The 19,677-nt window shown below is 45.3% G+C and overlaps 1 protein-coding gene across 6 annotated transcripts in view; it reads right to left on the bottom strand.

The window, feature by feature from the left end:
* The window catches only part of TANC2 (tetratricopeptide repeat, ankyrin repeat and coiled-coil containing 2), a 780,830-nt gene extending 773,903 nt beyond the window's left edge, over positions 1 to 6,927 (bottom strand). For 3 of the 6 annotated variants that reach the window (XM_090044148.1, XM_090044155.1, XM_090044156.1), the window contains exon 1: positions 6,789 to 6,925. The gene's annotated coding sequence lies outside the window, so the exon portion shown is untranslated. Of the gene's footprint in view, positions 1 to 6,788 lie in introns of all 6 variants that reach the window. The other 3 variants (XM_090044146.1, XM_090044147.1, XM_090044150.1) reach the window with 2 other exon arrangements.
* Between the last annotated feature and the right edge of the window lie 12,750 nt (positions 6,928 to 19,677).

Below are 19,677 nucleotides of genomic sequence, written 5' to 3'. Positions count from 1 at the left end.
TGCCTGAACTGCCTCCGGTGGCAGTCTATTCTAAACCTTGGGGGCTCGGACAAGGCAACTAAGAGTAAAAATTTCAACTCTCATGGCTTTTTTGTCACCTTAATTATGTTTTATAATTCAATATACAAAGAATTTTTGATAACAAGCACCAAACAACTACAGGTCTCCAGTTTTCCTGTTTAAATGACACCTGCCATTCCCAAACACCACCATTCCTATTCAGATTTTGAAGATACTGTGTTACAATTTCTCCGATTTTCACACGCCATGCATTTGCTAAGGGATTTTTTTAAAATACATTCAACAAGTTTTCAAGCCTAAACTAAGGATTACACTATGTTCTTTCCAGAACTACCATCTAAAAACATCAGACTGCTTGTTATTTGTTTTGCATATCAATAAATGCAACAGTACTGACTCCTCAAAAACAACATCAGACTTCAGAACTACAGCAATGGCTGGTTACTATGCTATAGGAGCATATCATATACCTTCATTTTCCAAATGTAACAAAGATAGCAACAACCCTCAACACATGTACTGTATGTCTTTCCTGGAATTCAGAGGGGGGAAAAAAAAAAACCTTTTTAAAAATCCACCATGATAGGCAAGTACACAGATTGGCTTTCACTTAATTTTGATGTCCAAAAAGTAAGCTCAGAGCAAACACTTGCATCTCAGACAAACATTCAGTTTTGTTTTGTTTTGTTTTTTTAATTTCTCCCAAACCTCTTCAAGTTTCAAGGCACTGGGCTGTGACTACCTTTTTCTGTAAATACCAATGCAAGCTATAGATGCCTTATTAAAGTAATAAGCAAGATGGATAATCAAGTATTTAAATAATTTTTAAGGTAAGGGTGAAAACAATTGTAAATTGCACACACACACAACACTCTTACCATAATCATAATCAATTAGGAACTCTGCCTTAACAGCTAAAAGTCTTCCACAGGTACACATAAGAGATTATTTTGTGCCTTTAATAAGCACCATTTCTCCACATTAAGTGTTATTAGTAATGCTCAAGTTTCAGAAGTGGGTGTATACAATAGAAACTCATCATTTTCACTAACTGCAGAAAAAAAATCTTTGGAATATTAAGACCCACATCAGGGAAAGAAACAAGCATGTTCATTTTTCAGAGTTCTCATGGACTTGTCCTCTTCTGAGAGGTTTCACATGCACACAAAGCAGCTAACCCAGCTCTAAGTGGCAGCACTTACACATCCGCTTTAATTCGCGGTAACCTGTGTTTTACTGTGCTTTAAAGTGGCACATAAAAAAAACCATGCTCTTACTCCAATGCACAGTAAAATAGGCTACTGCACATTAGGGCAGCCTTAAGCATATTAAATTTAGTACCTCACACTGGAGGTACTAAATTTAAACACACATTAGGAAAAGTACAATGCATGTGTAGATGTGCCAAATTAGAGCTATTTGACCCAACACAATGGAATCAAAATCCAAATGAGTCTCTTCTTCAGTCATGTACATGAAAACTAATACAAATGGGCCTACTGTAGTACAAATTAAAAGTTACCCATATAAACCAGTGTACAGCACTGGATCCTAATTTTGAATTTGTACTATTTTTTTCTAATTATCCCTTACTAAATATGAACAGAATGCCAATCTCAGAAACTGTGACTAGGATCTATTACAATAATCTACCCTTCAATGCAACAGTGGCACTGACTTTTAACTTTAGCCCTCCCACTACATCATTAGTCCACTCTAAGCTGTGGTCTTCCAGGAAAAATATGCTTGCTATAAACAATGAATGAGTGGCAAATATGGTAAGAATTGAAGTGTCAGCAAGAATGATTCATCTCTTATTTGAAAAAGCATACTTCTTCTACAGACTACTTAGCACGCCACTAGATCATACAATGCTGTTCCTATTCAAAGAGAAAGCCCCAGTCCAGGATGTATACACATAAGCAGTTCCACTGAACTCTACCCAATTATTCACATGCTTAACAGCTGCATACTTCTTTGATATGCTAGAACATGGGTTGCTGCTCCTTTACTAAACAGATTAATAAGTATCAAAATGTTGGTAACAAATACGGGGGGGAGGGGAGGAGGAAGAGGAGGAGAAATTTTAATAAACTTAAAATTTTATTTTCTTCTCTCTCCAAAGCTAAAACGTCTTTTGTATAAAATGTCTTGTTGGAGTGCTAGATTTCAAACAAAGATTTTATTTATGTACAAAGTCAGTCTCTGCTTCATCTAAATAATAGCAGTTAAACAATGTTTCCATGTAAGGAATATTGATTCTGTTGAAAATATGCAATTCCATTCATTCTCTCAAATCTGGTAAAAATCAACTGTCTTCCAGATTAATATTAAAAAAATTAAAAGTACATTAATAATGATATAACCTTGACAATGCTATAAGAAGAGAGCCTTGTTTATTTCAAGTTTTAATAGGACAAAAAGTGAAATAAGTTCTGGATAAACAGAAAGTCAAAGCAACTAACAGAATATATTAATTCTTCCCAAAAGGTATTATAAAACAGAAGTTAAAACATTTAAAAGATTTCTCTTTGAAAGAAGACATTCACTTCATATAAGGATCTGACTGCAAGATTAGGATCTAAACTCCATTCCCTTCCTACCAATGTATCTATAACACGACAGGCCAGAGTCTTTTCGACTTAATGTAAGAGTTCATATTTAAACCTGACTTACGCAAAATAAAATTAAAACAGAAGATGAGCGGACGGCCAGACAACTAAGGATGGCTTCATATGATGGAAGTAGAGTTCATACATTTTTAAAACAAAGACCAGTAGTTAAATTATATACTACTAGAAGACTGCAGACATTTATAAACCAACTCTCCCATTGAATTCAATATGTCTACTCAAAGCTGTGAAGATACGCACAAGTGTTTTCAAGATAAAGGTCTACATTTGCAAAACCCAAAACCCTTGCTATGTGCTCAAGCTTTCTTCCCTGAAGCCAGTGGTAAACCTTGATGTCCCTAACAATGCAATACCAGTGCTTTGACAACTGTGCTACTTATGTGGGTTTCCAGCACTGTATATAAGTCTGCTATAATTTGAATTAAAACACACACACATATATATATTGAAAATAGCTACTGAACACACAATTTACAGAGTAATGATGACATTAATCACTGTATACTCAATAATTTAAGTAAGGGGTGAGCAACCTATGGCCCATAAGCCAGATCCAGTGTGAGGTCACTGCAGCCACACTACACCAACACAGTGGGAAGCAGCCAGGTCCTAGCACTGGCCTACCTGAAACCACATTCCAACCACCAGGAAAAGTTGCTGACCTTTGATTTAACTAATACAGTTGAATTCTGCATATGGTGTATACTGCATTGAACACAAACAGCACAGGGTGAATCCAGGGAGTACAGCAACATGGACTCACCCACCCTTTCAGGGAACTATGCCACAAGAGCAGCAGCCAGGGACTTTTTTTGTTTTTTAAGTCCCTTAAGCAAGTAAGAATCCCCACTCCATGCTCGGAGCACCTTCCACCCCCCACCAACTGCTGTAACCAATTGCCCTGGGAGAAGCCAGGGCAGGGGGAGATCCAGAGCCACACTCGCCTGTTCCAGCTGGGCTCAGCCAGGAACAGTAGCAGCAGCAGCAGTTGGGTCCCTTTTCCCTGCCCAGTCCCCTCGGATGTTTCCTGCCAGCTGGAGAGTAGGTGTAGGGAAGGGAATCTGCCCGCTGCCACACTTGTCTCTAGCCAAGTCTGGCTCATGTGCAATCCAGCTACAGTAAGTCTGGAGCAACCCTCCTAGGCCAGCTGGGGACAGAGGCAGCAAGACTTGGGAAGGAGATGCGAGTGAGGGAAGATTCATACCTACTTGAGGGACTTCATTTTTTTTTTTTTTAAAAGTCTTCCACTGCTGTTCGGGGGGGAGGGGGCAGGGGTTGGGAGGTGGAGTGTAGCCACCCCCTGCAGTACAGGTCGCTGCTCCCACATACTTTTCAGAATCCTGGATCCACTCATAGAACAGTATGCTCTTACAAAAAAGTAGCCACAGCACACGCTGTGTATATACTCTAGGATACAAATTTCAAGGGTTTTGTGCAGGTAGGTAGTCACTCTGCTTTCACAGATGTTAATGAAAGTCACAAAGCTAAATCATTCCACCATATTATTTTTAAAAATTTAACTCCGAAACCCTAGTTTTGGAAAAAGGAAAAATTATCTATGACCTTTCCTGCTTCATTAGGACATGTAGGATACCAAAAAATGTGTTTCACAGCTTTAGAAGAGTAGCAGAGGATTGTTTTTAAATACATTAGAACACAGAACTAGAATGAGAGATCACTTGCCATAACTGATCATTAGTTCTCCTTTCCTCAAAGACGACAAAACAGGGAATGACAGAATTACCTTTTTTTATATGAAACATAAGCAGGAATACAAATAACATGGGGGGTGGAATTTCAGGCTTTCGGTACAATTCATAAGCAGAATAGGGCACAAACACTGGTATTTTTCACTCTGCACTTATATGTTCTTTTCATAAAGTATATTTTATTGTCTGTATATTTAAATGTGAAAAATATATTGCTATCATTGTTATCAATATGAAAAATATGCCAGAGTTTACAACTAAACCATTTAAGAAAAAGAGACAAAAAAGAGGACAGAACTCTGCTGAAAGATCCCAAATTTAAAAGGATACAAAAAAAAGTTAGCCGTGGGAATATATTGTACCAATATTTCATAGGACCGATGCTGCACACACTTTAGCACATGCTTAACTTGAAGCATACACTTGACCTTTGCACTTGTATACCATGGTACACAATTAAACATGTTCCTTGGTAAGTGCTGAAGAAAGAGCTTCATTTTGTAAAAGTTCACTGAATATAGTGAATATATGTCAGCAGACTTTCAGCTGCAGTAATATGAATATGGACCAATACTCAAAAGGTATACACACATACGGACTTAATTCCTAGTCATTCGAAACAGAGACAACTGAAATGTGTTTTATAATCACTTACAGAACATAAAGTACATCAAAACCTGCTTCAGAGTGTATACCCATAAGTTACTTCATTCAACTTCAACATATGACCAAGAATTATACAGGCCTTGTTTGCCTTACATTCCTGGCCCATAACATAAGTCAGGGCAGAATACATAACTGCCACTCCTCTCCACTCTAGATGCAATCCAGTTGGCAAGAGCGCAAACAACTTTTCAACAACCCCAAAAGTCAACCTACCCACAGGAACTAAGATGGCTCAAGAACCCTCCAGCATTACATAACTCCTCCAAACACTTCATTCACAAGCCCAAAATGTTGCCCTCTAAAGCAGTTCTGACAATCCCACACAATACTAGTCAATATATCATGATTTATAATTCACTTGTCTGTACCTTATATTTTATATATACAAAACACATTATTTGTTAAGGTTTTTCTCTCCTCACAACCATAAGCAAGTAAGAATGACTGTAACTGGCAATTATCTTAGGAACAGATGTTCTTGGCAAAATACACCCATTTCGTTGGCTTGCCTTTATATTCACACATTAGGAGCTGGGCTTTTCAAGGGGTTTATGATTTTCCACTCTTTTTCATCCAAGATCTAGTGCTTCAGATGCATCACTCCAAGCTCCACCTGGGAAATGCTGCAAGCAAGATTCCACAGCAGTGTATCCATGTTGTTGTTCTCCACAGCACATTTGCTCTATTCTATTCCGTTCTGTCCCCTCCCAGTTTCATTGCTGCTACAACACACTGAACAGACACAGATCAGTGCTGTTTTACTCTCTAGACTATTCATTATTTCAGCTCCTGTTATCCAACTACATCAAATAAAAAAAAAATCTTTCTGCTCAGCATCTTTTATTCCATTCTCCTGATGCCAGTGATTTACCTCTAGGACACACAAACGGTGAGCCAGCTTCCAGGGAACAACGCATCTGAGTTTCTTCCCCAACTTCCACTAAGATACAGGTTCCAGAACCTCGGGCCCTGGCAAAGCACAAGCTACCCACCTCATGCCTCACCACTTTTTTTCCCACCCCACCCCCCCGTTTAGCCCCCAGCCATCAACCTACACTGGCAATAAACCACCCCCCCTCCCTCCTCACTGCTCTCACTCTCTCGTCATTAGGTTACCTACCCCTTACTAGGGGAGCGGGGGAGGGAAGCGATCAACCCTTCTTTTCCTTCCTTGGCTCATTGCTCCCAGGTTTTTGCCAGCGTTTCTCTCCCGTGCAGAGCTCTATGCAGCCAAGTGCTTGGGAATAAAGCAAAGCCTCTCTAACAGACACAGGGTTTTTTTTGCCCCCTTTGTCTTCATTTCTCTCGGTGCTTCAGCCCCGCCGGCGGCACCGCGCACAGGCGCTCCGGGATCCACCCTCGCGCCCCCCGCCAGGGCGGTGTTGCGGCCTCACCGCCCTAGGGGCTGCTCTACCCAGGGGACCCCGCCGCCGGCGGGCGAAGGGGGCAGCACTGTGGGCCCCGCCCGCGCGCATCAGCCTCCTCCAGAGCGGCGTCCGCCTGCCCCCCCCTGCCGGGAGGCAATTAGGCCGGTCCCCGGCCGGGGAACATGCAGTGCCGTGCCATGCCGGGCGGAGCCGCCCCAGCCCCCGGTCCGGCGCGGCGCTCGTCCTCCGGCTGCGGCGGACGCGGCCCTCGCGCCTGCCGGCGCCGCCCAGCGACCCCCGGCCCCTTCCCGTCCGCAGCGCTCCGGGCGGGTCCAGGCGCAGATGGGCGCCGGGCCCGGCCCCCCGAGCGGACGCGCGGCAAGGCCCCGTACCTGTGGCGGCGGCTCCGGGCTCCGGGCGCGGCCGCCTCCCTCTCAGCGCATCCCGCGGCCGGGCGCCTCCCTGCCCGGGCGGCAGGGCGCAGGCGGCAGCGCGGGGGGGCGCCCTGCTCGCTCTTGCTCCGGCTCCGGCTCCCGCTCCCGCTCCCTCTCCCTCTCCCGCCGCGCCGATCGCGGCCCCTCAGCAGCGCCCCGCCCCCCGCAGTGCGCGCGCGCCCGCCAGCCCGGCTCCTCAGCTGGGCGTGGCGGTGTCTCCCCCCTGCGAAGGCGGGGGAGGGAGGGGGCGAGGAGCAAAATTGCTTATTCATGAGGGGGCGGGGCCTGCGCCTTGCCCCGGCGGGGCGGGGCTATGCAAATATGTCCCCGCGCGTGCCCGCGGTACCTGGGCCGCGCTGCCGCGGAGGGAGACGGCGAGGCGCGCGAGGGCGGGGCGAGCTGAGCCGCGGCGCCTCCTGCAGGCTTCGGCGCCTCCCAGAGGGCTGAAGGGGTTAAAACTGCCCCCACCCGGGTCCTCCTGCGCGATACGGCGCTTCGCTTATAAATAATCCCTGGGGAAAAAAGACAATCCACCTTCCCCCGCCGGGAGCCAGATACAGGGGCCCGACAGAAGGTGCTGGAGGGGGGCACTTGCTCCCGGCTGTGGAAGACAGGCCAGGATAAAAACCACTTGCCTCTGGCAACATGGAAAGAAGCAGCACCTCTGAGCCATTTAAAGGATGAAGATTTTGAGCTAAAAAAAAACAAAAAACAAATGAGTTAATTTGCGCTTTGAAAAAAATTATTATTATTATTAATTCCCAAACCTGAATCCCAGCACAGGAAATAAATTGTTTTTCCCACTGACCCTTTTAGAATAATGATGAAAAAGCTGCGCTGTTTATTAGGAAGGAAACCCTTCTTTCTTGCCCCCTCTTCCCTTTATCAAATGATTGCAAGTGTGCTCCGCTCCCATGGGGTGGCTTGTCAAATCTTCTGGGTGCAGCATGTTTGCTTCCATCTACCCCTGGAAAAAGGTCAAGAGCTTTGCATTGCCCCTCTCCCCAGTCTCAGAGCTAATGGCTACATCTCTAAGGCCCTAGTGGGAGCTGCAGTTAGCAGCAAACTGAACTAGTTACCCTAAAATGTCCATTTAACCTGTGGGTGCCCACTTCTCGCAAAACAATCACTCCCTTTTCAAGCTCTCAGTTCTAATCCTCAAAGGGAATTTACAAGCTTACGAACTTCACCTCGTAAATCTCCTGGATACAAAAAATCATGGACTGAATACAGACATTGGATTTATGACACACTACAACCTGCCTGACAATCTGATTCACCAGGTACCTGCCAGACCTACCCTTTTCCTCTAGACCAATACGGCTACAACCTGGATACCTGACACCTGGAAGATATCACATTTTAGCGGATTTTTTAAAATGAAATCTTCATATTTTCCCAAGCAGGAAGCAACTGTGACCACATGAAACCTGAGATCCTGCTCCTGCATTTGTTTCAAAGGTAATTTGCATCATTCTGGATCCTCATAGGAGGTGGGAGGCTTCCTAACAGCTATGAACTGACTGCCCAGAGGAGTTTCCCATCTATTGACACCTCTGTGAAATCCTATGAAATATGAACTTTCATTTCTACCCAGGAGAACTTTTACAATCTTTTCTCCAATGTCTGATGAAGGGAGTTTGTGCTTGAAAGCTTGCAATTAAAGAATTTTTTTTTTTGCAAAAATCTTATTGGTCTAATAAAAGATATCACCTCTACTATGAGTCCTGATTGCCTTGACTGTACCATTTCCAATCCCTGCCCCCCACCTTTCTTTCCTCCCCTCCTTTTCTACCCTTTGTCTTCCTTATTTCCAGCTATTTACCTTTTCTTAGACTGCCTCTTTTCTATCTTGGAGAACTCAACTACAATATAGTCTCCCTTATTTACCTTTGGCATTGTTTCCCTCTAGTTTTCCCCCCTCCATTCCCTTCTCTACCTTTTCTTTTCCTAATTTCCATCTATTTACATTCTCACTGACCTGTCACACTTTTAGCTTCTTTCATTCCTTGGAGTCAGACCAGCAGAAACTCCCTATACCTGAAGAAGGGTGCCTGTGCCTGTAAGTTTGCTAAGAACTTTTTTTCCAACTACTCTGTTGGTCTAATGAAAGATATCGCATCTACCCAAATAAGCTTGCCTACTTGCCCACACAAACAAAAAAGAATATGTTGGAAGTAGTCCCATTAGTTTGAACCTGTCCAAAATCAAGGTAGCATTATTTGTTTTTATCCCTGAATGTGCAATGTAGCTCTTACCATTCCACTTTACCTTCTCACATTTCTGGGATTACGTAAGGATTGCAGTGGGTGACCATGCTTGCATCAATGTCTCAAGTCTCTGAATTCTCTGCCTAAAAAGATGTTCTCTAAAAGTCATTTAATTTAAAACAGCGCATGAGCTCCTTCTAAAAATATCAGTGAAATCATTTTCACCTAATTCTGCACCTGATTTTTTTGATCCTTACCAAAGAAAATGCTTTTTGTAATTGTTTCTATGTAATTTTATCTCACGTTATTTTTTATTCTTTTTAATACATGTACAGTAGAAGAAAATAGATATTGGAAAAATCCCCTCCCCCTTTTTGTGAGGTGTGCTGTCTGCACGGCAAACAGAGTTTGGATGCTATTGTTGTTTGAGTGCCCAGCAGTAATAATAATACTCCACCTATAACAAAAATATTCCTAGAAGTAGTGTTCATTTCTGTATTACTTCTCAGAGAATAGAGAGGTGCTTCAAAATGCAGGAGGCCTTGCTGCTGTTCCCACTGAGGCATTTGGACTAGTTGAGCTGGTGACAGTGTGGGCACAGAGCCAGATTCAGAGATGCTTCCATAATTCTTCAGTTGTAGGTGCCTGGCCCTGGAGTGGAATCCTGAACCTTGTGGTAGGTACTCAAGTTCCATATACAGGCAGTCCTTGACTTACGACTTTTCGAGTTACAACGAACGGCACTTAAGACGTTTATAAATTCACACCCTGTTTCAACATTTGACCGGTGGTGGCCGGTCGATAGGGGGCACTCAGGTGCCACCCACTGGTTTCAGAATGACGTGATCAATGTCATGATTATGATTATGCTCATGCACTACACATACACAACAAAAAGTTGAGTATGTGCAGTAAGCATCTCCAGGCAATCTCCTTACCGCCTGAGTAGTTCATGGGCGGTAGAAACACTTCAACAGTTAGAATAGATGGCAATAACCACTTGTTTAAGCAGGCAGTGGGGTGCCTGTACTGATGCCCCAGACTGGGTAAACAGCTCTTGGGAGGAAGGCAAAAAGACAGGGGGCACCACGTGCAGAGACATGCACTGGTCCCAGGCAGCCTGCAGAGCAGCTCCAGCAGGAAATTGGGGGAAGGGGGATTGAGGCCCCTGCAGGGAGGGAGCTGGGCAGGGTTGGGGGGCTGCTGCCCAGCCAGGTGGGGCTTGGGGCTGGGGCCACAAGGCATGTACCTGGGGCAAGCACAGGCTGTGGGCTTGAGCTCCTGTCCTGCTTCCCTCCCCCGGGGCTTCCAGAGCCCAGCGGGTGCAATCCGGTGCAGCTGGCAGCAGTGGGGATACATGAGGATTCCTCGATGCAGCAAGCTGCCCCCCAGCTGTTCTGGTAATACATCCCATGCGCCTGCCATTGCTTTGAGCAGCCCTGCGCCACTGCCCTCAATGCAGCCCTGTGCACAGGGGGTGTGACATCGGGGCAGTGCAGGGCGAGAAGCATAGAAGAGGAGGTTTTCTGCACGGGTCCTCTGCTCCATGCAGTGGTCACGGGGAGGGGGGAGGAGAAGCAAGGCAGCAGTGAACAGTGGAGAGCAGGGGGCCTGCTGTTCTCTGCCACCTTGCTTCTCCCCCCAATGCCCAACACTGCAGGGAACAGAGAAGCTACATGGGAAACCTCCTCACCGCTTCTCGCCCCCTGCTGCCCCAGCAATCTGTCCCCTGTGTGCGGGGCTGCACTCCACAAAGCAGAAGCAGGCACAGGGGGTGCATCGCCAGGGCAGCAGGAAGGGGGCAGCTCATAGTGGCGAGGAATCCCCATGCAGCCCCGCTGTCCCCAGCTGCACAGTGTCGCTCCTAGTGTGAGGCTCCACCTGCTCCATCTGTCTCACAGGTCACCAGCTGCACCCAGTTCTGATGTGGGTTTCAACTTTACAATGCTTGATACAACTGCATCCAACTGGTAAATCTTTTATGGTAGAAGAGAGGGGGGAGGGAAGGTGCGTGGGGGTGTAGATCAATGGCCCTGTGGTGAGGGAGGGAGGGAGGGAGGAAGTGAGACTGGGGCTGGGACAGGGGATGGGGCAGGCACCACCCAGCTGGGGCAAGGTGGATGCGGGATGGAACCACGAGGGTGGGTGGGGGTGGTTCCCACCTCTGCATCCCACGGTTCTGGGAGCTGCCCGTTTGGTGGTTTGTCCAGCAGCTCCTCCTGCTGCTCCTGCCACTCCTCTGGAAGGACTTGCCCCCAATCAGGGTGGGGTGGAGTGTAGCCACCTGAAAACTCACTGTAGCACCCTCATAGCCCCCACTGCCCACCCAGAGCACAGCCTGGTGCAGCCCTGGCACCACCCTGCCCAGATTCAGGGGCACATGTCCCCCCATGCCCTCCCGGACGAATGGCGGAAGCAGTGGTGGGAGCCACCGGACAAGCCACCAGACAAGCCGCTCCTGGACCAGCAGCATGCAGCAATGAGAGTCGTTCCCCCCTCCTCACATCCATGCACCGTGGCTCCATCCCATGCCCACCCCACCCTGGCTGGGCAGTGTTTGCCCCAGCCCCAGCCCCTGTCCCAGCCCCAGCCTCTCTCCCTCCCTCCCTTACCATGGGGGGCATTGATCTGCAACCCCACGCTCCTTCCCTCCCTGCTCCCCTTCCACTACAACAGACTTCCCAGCTGGACACAGCTGTATCAAGCATGACAAAGGAACCAATCCCCCATTAATAACATTGTTCCTATGGGAAAAGTGGTTCCAAGTTACAACGTTTTGACTTAAGACGTGGTTTTCAGGAATCAATTGTGTTGTAAGTCCGAGGACCACCTGTATAGCACATGAGATAGGTTAGGTGCCTCAGAATGATCCAAAGCAGCCAGCATGCTAAGCAACAAACTGCCAAAAGGCAGTGCATTCAGTTTACCGTTGACTACAGATAGCCAACAAAGTTGTGCTGACACAAGGGTGAATTTTAAATCCCACTGCTGGAGGCATCTTTGTACACTCAGAATCTATTGCCAAAAATCTTCTCCTGAAAGTAGGTCTCCATGATTGTTCTTACAAAGAACTGAGCTGGACTCACTCTTTTCTTTTAAAACAAGACTACCAGGGAAGGAGGTGTTTTCCTTACCCTTTTGTATACTAGCCTATAGTGTTTAAAATAAAAATAGTCACAGCCATCATTACATTTTGCAGGGAGTCTAATCCTGTTACTGCATGTTTTGTTTTGTTTTGTTCGTTGCAAGCATATTCAGCAACTACCGTCTGGTTAAGCCACTCAGGAGAGAAGAATGCCAATACCAGGATCCTAACTGGGCTTATAGGACAACTAGTCTGAGCAGCCCAGCCCTGTCAAGACTGAAGTAATTTGGGCCCATGCAGAAGCACATCTCTAGGTATATTAGGAACTTTAAAGGAAAAAAGTTAAGTGCCGATGGAGTCAAGGAATTTCCAAGGTTGGGCAGTGTTGAGTAAGGGTTTTCAGAATTCCAATTTTAGATTAAGATGGTTAAATTCCACTTAAATTCTACATCAATTGCTTCTTTTGCTGGATTTGATATGTAGATCCTATAAACAGCCTTCCAAATGTTGTTCTGGAAAGTTAGGAAGCCAAAATAAACAAATCATTAAATACATCTTGTATCTCTCTTCAGCTAGCTGATATGTGGCTTTCAAAACGCCAATGAAAAAAATGACTAATAAGCAACGCCCGGGTGTTTCTTTTTAAATATCAAAAAATACACACATACCAATATGTCTTTTAAGCTATATATCACCAAGGCATCCTTTGCATTTGAGTCTAAGGGTGACCATATAAAATAATATATATTTTATCTACAATTTCTGTTCAACCAGGAAGATGCAATCAACTCATAGTGGAAATTTAACAAAAAACATTTTTGCCCTTCTTAACCTCAACATTTGGAAACACTTTGTGTCAGTTTGTTTGTTTTGTTAGTGTATGGCAGGGGCGGGCAATTATTTTGGGTGGAGGGCCGTTTATGGAGTTTTGGCAAGCTGTCAAGGGCCACTTGGGTAGCCCTGCCCTTTGACAAGGGTGTCCCACCCCCAGATATCATCTTATGACCAGAAGTTTCACCCTCTAACCCCTGACCTTTGCCACCAGAAGTTCCTCCCCTTGCCTCTGGAAATACTCCTTTCAGCAAGGGGTTTTGCCATCTCAGAACCAGAAAAGTACCAAATTATATTCTAAAAATTGAACATCTACAACATTCATTAATTTGATTCAAAAAATATTTTTGTCCTGATTTACACGTGTTTGTGTAGTGTACACAGAGGTGATTGCACAATAGCTTAAAATTAAGTCTTACTCTTGTATATTGTGGGGGTGGGTTTGTGGGTATGTGGAGTTTGGGGTCAGTGTGTGGGTGTGTCTGTGTGGGGTGGATGTGTGTGTGGATATGTGGGGTGTGGGTGGGTATGGGGTTTGTGGGGTAAAGTGCGTGGGGGAGGGTGGCTGGAGTGTGAGAAGGGGTGAGCGCAGGAATCTGAGTGCATGGCAGTGTGGGGGGGAGTGTGCATGTATATGGTGAGGTGTGCATGTGGGACTTACCCTAAGAACACACGCACAGTCTGTCCCTCCCTCCCTCCCTCATTGCATACATACAGTCTGTCCCTACCTCCCTCATTGCACACACACACACACACACACACACTCTGTCCCTTCCTCATTTGTCTCCCTCCCTCCCTCATTGCACAGATGCACACACACATATACACACACACACACCCTCCCACTCCTGGCCCCAGGGTACTGGCATGGGCCCTGTGTTCCCACAGTCCAGCCATGCAGCCAGGGGTCATGTGGTGAAGGAATGACCAGGGGCAGGCAGGAAAGCAGTGAAAATAGTGGCAGAGAGGAGGGGAGAGTGGGAGGGAGCGGGCAAGTGGAACTGGTATCTTGGGGCCAGCGCTGGCTGAGCCCAGAGCAGGGCAGTAGGATCATGGGGCACGGGCCAGCAGGGATCTACGGAGCTGGGCCAGGCTGCACCAGCAGAGAGAGGGAGGAGCCAACCCAGCTCCATACACCTCTGCCAGCCCATGCCCCTGCTGGCCTGCCCTGGGCCCCACTGGCGCTGGCCCTGGGACACCAGCACGGGCCCCATGCTCCTGCCCAGCTGTCGCTGTGTTCCATGCCCCCACTAGCTGCCACTCCCCCACACCCTGCCTGTGGCCACTTTCCACACTTCCCTACCCTCTGATGGCCATTCCTGCACCACATGGCTCCCAGCTACATGGCTGGACCACAGTACTCAGCAGGAGCTGCCTGACCCCAAGGACTGGGGTGATGCCCAAGGCCTTCCCCTGCCTCCTCCCCCACCTCCCCTCATCTTACTTGAATTTCCTTCCAGTGCAGGGAGACAGGAATAGCCCAGGGTCCCAGGCCAGAAGCTCTGCCAAGCAGAGGCTTCCGGGTGGCGAGGGGAGGCTGGGCTGGCGTTCCTGCTGGGTCCTGCCAGCTTTCCCTGGATCCTACTGTCCCTGGTTCTTGTCATCTTTGACAGGCAGCCAGAAGCAGGAAAAATATTAATTTTCTTATTAATTCTAAATTAAGGGCCCTGCAGGCTGGATAGAATGACCTGGTGGTACGGATCCGCCCAGCAGGTCGTATTTTGCCTACCCCTGGTATATGGCAATACAATGATCACAAAGCAAGGAAAAACATATTTATAATTTCATGTCCAAATTTTGCAACCAGCTTTTTGCTTCAGGTGTAGTATTGTGAAAATCCAATAGAGTTCCATTAAATGCATTCAGAGGTGATGTGATTCAAAGTTTGAAAAGGGGCGCCACACTTGCAGTTCAGTTAGGTAGTCCAGCCCCATCAGTGTAACAGATATCCACATCTGCATTGTGTCAGTTATGACCTTTGATGCATAACTCAAAAGAACTTTTATTTTTTTAGGTTACTGAGAAGGTATCTTTTGAGTTCTCAGCATATGCACAACTACATCTGTGCTCCCTTTCATTTTTGCGTAAATCTAAACAGAGTACATAAATAAACTGCCATGTCTTGCCTCTTCTCAAAGTAGTGTCTGGAAAGGACCTCATGAGATCATAGGGTCCAGCACTTGGGCAGGAAAGACTGCTGGGATCAGATGACCCCAGAAGGGTGCGCATCAAGTCATTTTTTAAAGATCTCCAGGGTAGGTGATTGTACTGATGGAATAGTTTCAGGAGCCATCCCTTTCAGGAATCTCAGCCCAGCCCTAGTATGCAGTTCTCAGCAGCTTGGTTTCAAGAACTGAGTCTACTCAGAAATCAACACAGAGGGCAAATTCTCTTTCTTTTTTTTTGTTGCTTGCATTGTTCCATCTCCCAAATACTATAATAAACCAAATACTAAAAACTTGCTTGCACTCTAAGAAAAAGAATGTTGAGGACCATGTGTAGTAGAACAGCTTGGTGACACCTACCACAACATATTAAACAGAAAATTAAGCAATCCTGGTGGCAATAGTAAGCAAATAATAGCCAATCTGAGTTCCCTCACCCAGCAGATGAGAGGGAAGAATCGCATAGCCGTATCTCAGGTTATAGCAAATATTTGGCCAAAAGATGAGCCTTGCGCTGCACTCTGAAGGTCAGTAATTTTAGACTCTGGCAAGCATTCAGAAGTAATTAATTCCATAGCCAAAGACACTCCACAGCAGAGACCTTGCCTTTTGTTCCCAAGAGATTTTCAACAAGAATAACAGTACATTGAACAACTAGGTGAGATAAAAGTTATCATGTGATACACTCTAATGTTTATTTTGGTAGCAAAAAACAAGTATTATACTTGACCAACTCTCCCCTCCCCCTCTCTCCCCCCATATATCTTATAATGCTCTCTCACATTCTTCCTAGATAGAGAGATTAGTTAAGAAAACCTGTAGATAAAAAGAATTATTTAAAATATCACCAAAATGCAGCAGCCCTATTGTGGAATGCCATACCCATTTTACAAAGCTCCCATTATTAAGCAGTAGTAAAGAAGTAAAAGAAAAAAGCAACTGTGGCCAATTAAACTGCAGTGGGAATTTAGGGAGCTGGACTATATTTATGCAGATCCTAACTTGGCAGGAACACGAGGCTTAATACACTCTAGGAAAAGGTACACATGCTCAAAATAATGCATCTGAAATAAGGAACCACCAGCAACAGAACTTTCAAAACTAACAGAGAGGAACAAGCATTAAGTACAGTGGTCATGACCAACATCCTTATAATTGTACTAGCAAAGTGCCTGTCAAGAATGATGGGTGGGCGACAGGGACAGAGTGCCACCACCCACCGCACTGCACTGCCGCCGCTCCTCATCCAGCTGTGCACACACACCCCACTCTGTGTCCAGCTCTGTGTGCCCCCCCATACCTGACATACACACACCCAGCTACACACACACCCAGCCAGCCAGCCAGCAAGTCACATGCCACACCCCCCCCACACACATACACATCCAACCACCCATCCTGCCACACACACTCACCACATCCTGCCACACCCACCCACCAAGCCACACCCACTCACCCACCAAGCCACACCTACCCACCCACATGCCACACACACGGACCCACTCACCCATGCACACGCACACCCACCTGCAGCCATGCATCAGGCCCTGCCACATGCCACACAACCCTGCAGGGATGCAAATCATGCCCCTCGCCTCCCCTCCCCCATGTACTGCAGAGCACACCCTGGTCCCCACCACTTCCGCCTCCGCCTCGCCTGTGTGTCTGTCTATCTATAAGGCTCTAGGTGGTGCATGCACAGTTGGCCTAGACCATTATGGACAGACAGACACACAACTGGAAGTGCTACACCTTTTATTATATTAGAATTTTTTTTTTGTTAAAGTTACATAAGTATTCACAGTATTTTTATTTAAGTTTTAGCTAATGTATGCAATTCCTGGCAAACAGCGTTTGTAAAGATTTAAATGAAGACCACTGTATTGATTTCTCAACATCACTCTCAGCAGCACCAGAGATTCTGTGGGGCTTCATCTACGCACACACTTTACTGCAGAGTAGATTCATTACCTGCAGAGTAAAGCATCACCATCTGCACATGCAATGGTATTAGGCTTTAGTAAACTAATAACACTGCCATAAGATAATACTGTTGGGGATAGTGGAGTAATTAAATGTGATTAATTGCATGTGTAGACACTGACTGTGGATATAGATTGTGCCCAGTCAGACCAGCCAGCAGGGGGGTCAGATTCCTGCCTGTTGCCTAGCCACACAGCTCTGCTTTTTCAACACCCTTGTGCCCCAGCCAGCTCCTCCACCACCTGATGCTGCTACCTAGAACCTGGGGAAGAGAAGGACAGGAGTGGCCTTGGTGTAAACTGCTCTGCATTGGCTCAAATTGCTGCTGTCCCAGGTGTACGTGTAGGCACTGCGCCCAGGTATAGTTTACTCCGGCTCAAACTGCTCCAGAATTTATTGCTATGAATTAATTGCATGTGTAGACACACCCTGGTAGTCTTCCATTCAACTACAAGCCAGGCAAAAAACGAGTTTTAGTTGTGGGTATCTACATGATCAGAGCCCAGGCTAAGTGGCTGCAGATGGTGAAGAGAATTGTGCTTATTTGGGGAGGTAAAAGCCTGGTTTTATACAATTTTCATCAGTTATGATGTAGCTATTCATTTGACTTGCATTCAAAAGTAATCTTAACAATTTGGTTTAGGCATAATAACTGTGTTTCTGAATAAAGATAAATATATACTGGAACTATCTCAGACCTGCATTTTTACTTTGTATACATCCATTAATGAAAAATTTTGACAGTTTTTCTTTTCCAGTTTATATATTCACATTAAAAAAGAACACTAAATTCTGGAATATCAGAGACAATTGGCTCAGGTTCTGTACATCTCTCTAATTTGCATAGTAACTTACTCCTGGACAAAATGGGTGTCAGAGATTACTGAATCAAAATTGGAATAATTTTGGGCACATATGTTGCAAATTGTTCAAGGACTTCTGTAAGCCAATGCTACCTAGATATCATAGCCAGGGCTTTACAATCACCCTGGACCATGAATTCTTATAGAATACTATAGATTCCAATACATTAATTGGAAAATCAAATAAATAAATAAGACTAAGGCTGACCGTTCAGAAGATTTAATTTAAAGTGTGGTTGGAAAGGACAGGGTTTTGGTTTAATTCAGTTTGTTTCTGTCAAATATACTATAATTTTTACCTATGATGGAATAAATGGTGTTTACTATAACTATGAAATAGTCCCATGTATTCCATTAATGAGTGTTAAGGGAATGTCATATTCTTTTCCCTTTTAAGTTCTGTAATGAATTAGTAAAAATGTTCTTAATTCTCTCCCCAATATACAAGAAGAGGGCAGCAGTCTATATAATTATTCTTTTTGTTAACTGAACAGTGACACTGGTTATTTTTTTAAAAATCTTATTGCAAGGGGAAACAGTACAGTGGTTTCTACTGGAAATAAACCAGTTATAAAAGACTATATTTCCTACATCTATGTGTTATAGACCCTAAACTTGAACCCATTGAATTCCCAATCAAAATTTTGCCACTGAGTTCAGTGGAAGAAGAGTAATACATTTAATGAATGATTGAAATAAGCAAGGTTTGCAATTTTTTTAATTACAGCCATAAAACATTATGTGCCCACTCTTACAGAGCAGTCAGCACTTCCTGCAAAGGTGCTAGGATCCCTCAACTTCCAGGAAAGCCAGATGGAATGGAAGACACTTGTCGGGCACATGCACACGTCCCAATTTAAGGTGCATTAAGGGTGCGGGTCTACACGTGCACACCCTTAACACACCTTAAAAATGGCGATTTTAGGCTATTTGCACCAAATTTATGTGCAAATAGCTAAAGCACCTTAATACATGTAAATGCGCTAAGGCACATTAACACTGTGTATCTTGACTGATTTGGGACTAACTTTAGTCCCAAGTTTGTCCCCACACTGTATTAATGCACCTAGGGTGTGTACGTGTAGTTGTGCACCTATATCACCTTAATGTGCATTAAGCAAATGCACAGTCATTTTAGACGCATGTAAAAGCACGTGTCGGCATACCTGTCATATCGCAAAACTTGGCTGTATAGCAAGAGAATAGGAGGTACTTTGTTGCTAGAAAATGCTCTTCAGAGTATACAGATTATAGAAGATTGCTTTTTTTCCCCATGCAATAAGAAACATACTTCATTCCAGATCTTAGATCTAGTAGTCACCCAGTTTGACACAAGAACATTCTTAAAGCACTCTTCCTATCTCTAGCAGAATCTCCTGACTGCCACATTATCCCAGGAGTACTTCATTATCATGAAGCCACAACAAAGCTTTCAGTCCTTTTTTCATGGCATTCCTAAACTCTGCACTCCACCCTGATTCACTTTAGGAAATGGGTAAGACAGCTGTGAAAATACAGTATGTAAAATACTCTTCCATTACAAGCCAGCTGCCAGTACCTACCCTACTCCTATCCCCTTCCCCCCATGAAATAATGTTGTTCATTCCATTTAAAAAAGACATATGGACTAAGATATATCCTTTTCCTAATTAACCTAACTGAGTTAGGTTAGGTGTGCATTGTGGCTTGAAAAATCAGCCTAGTAGCTGT

This window comes from Crocodylus siamensis, chromosome 4 (assembly GCF_052110815.1).
Source record: "Crocodylus siamensis isolate JL-2025a chromosome 4, ASM5211081v1, whole genome shotgun sequence".
Classification (NCBI taxonomy): Eukaryota; Metazoa; Chordata; order Crocodylia; family Crocodylidae; genus Crocodylus; species Crocodylus siamensis.
Note: the sequence above shows the minus strand (reverse complement) of the source record. Positions and strands in the feature narration are given on the sequence as shown.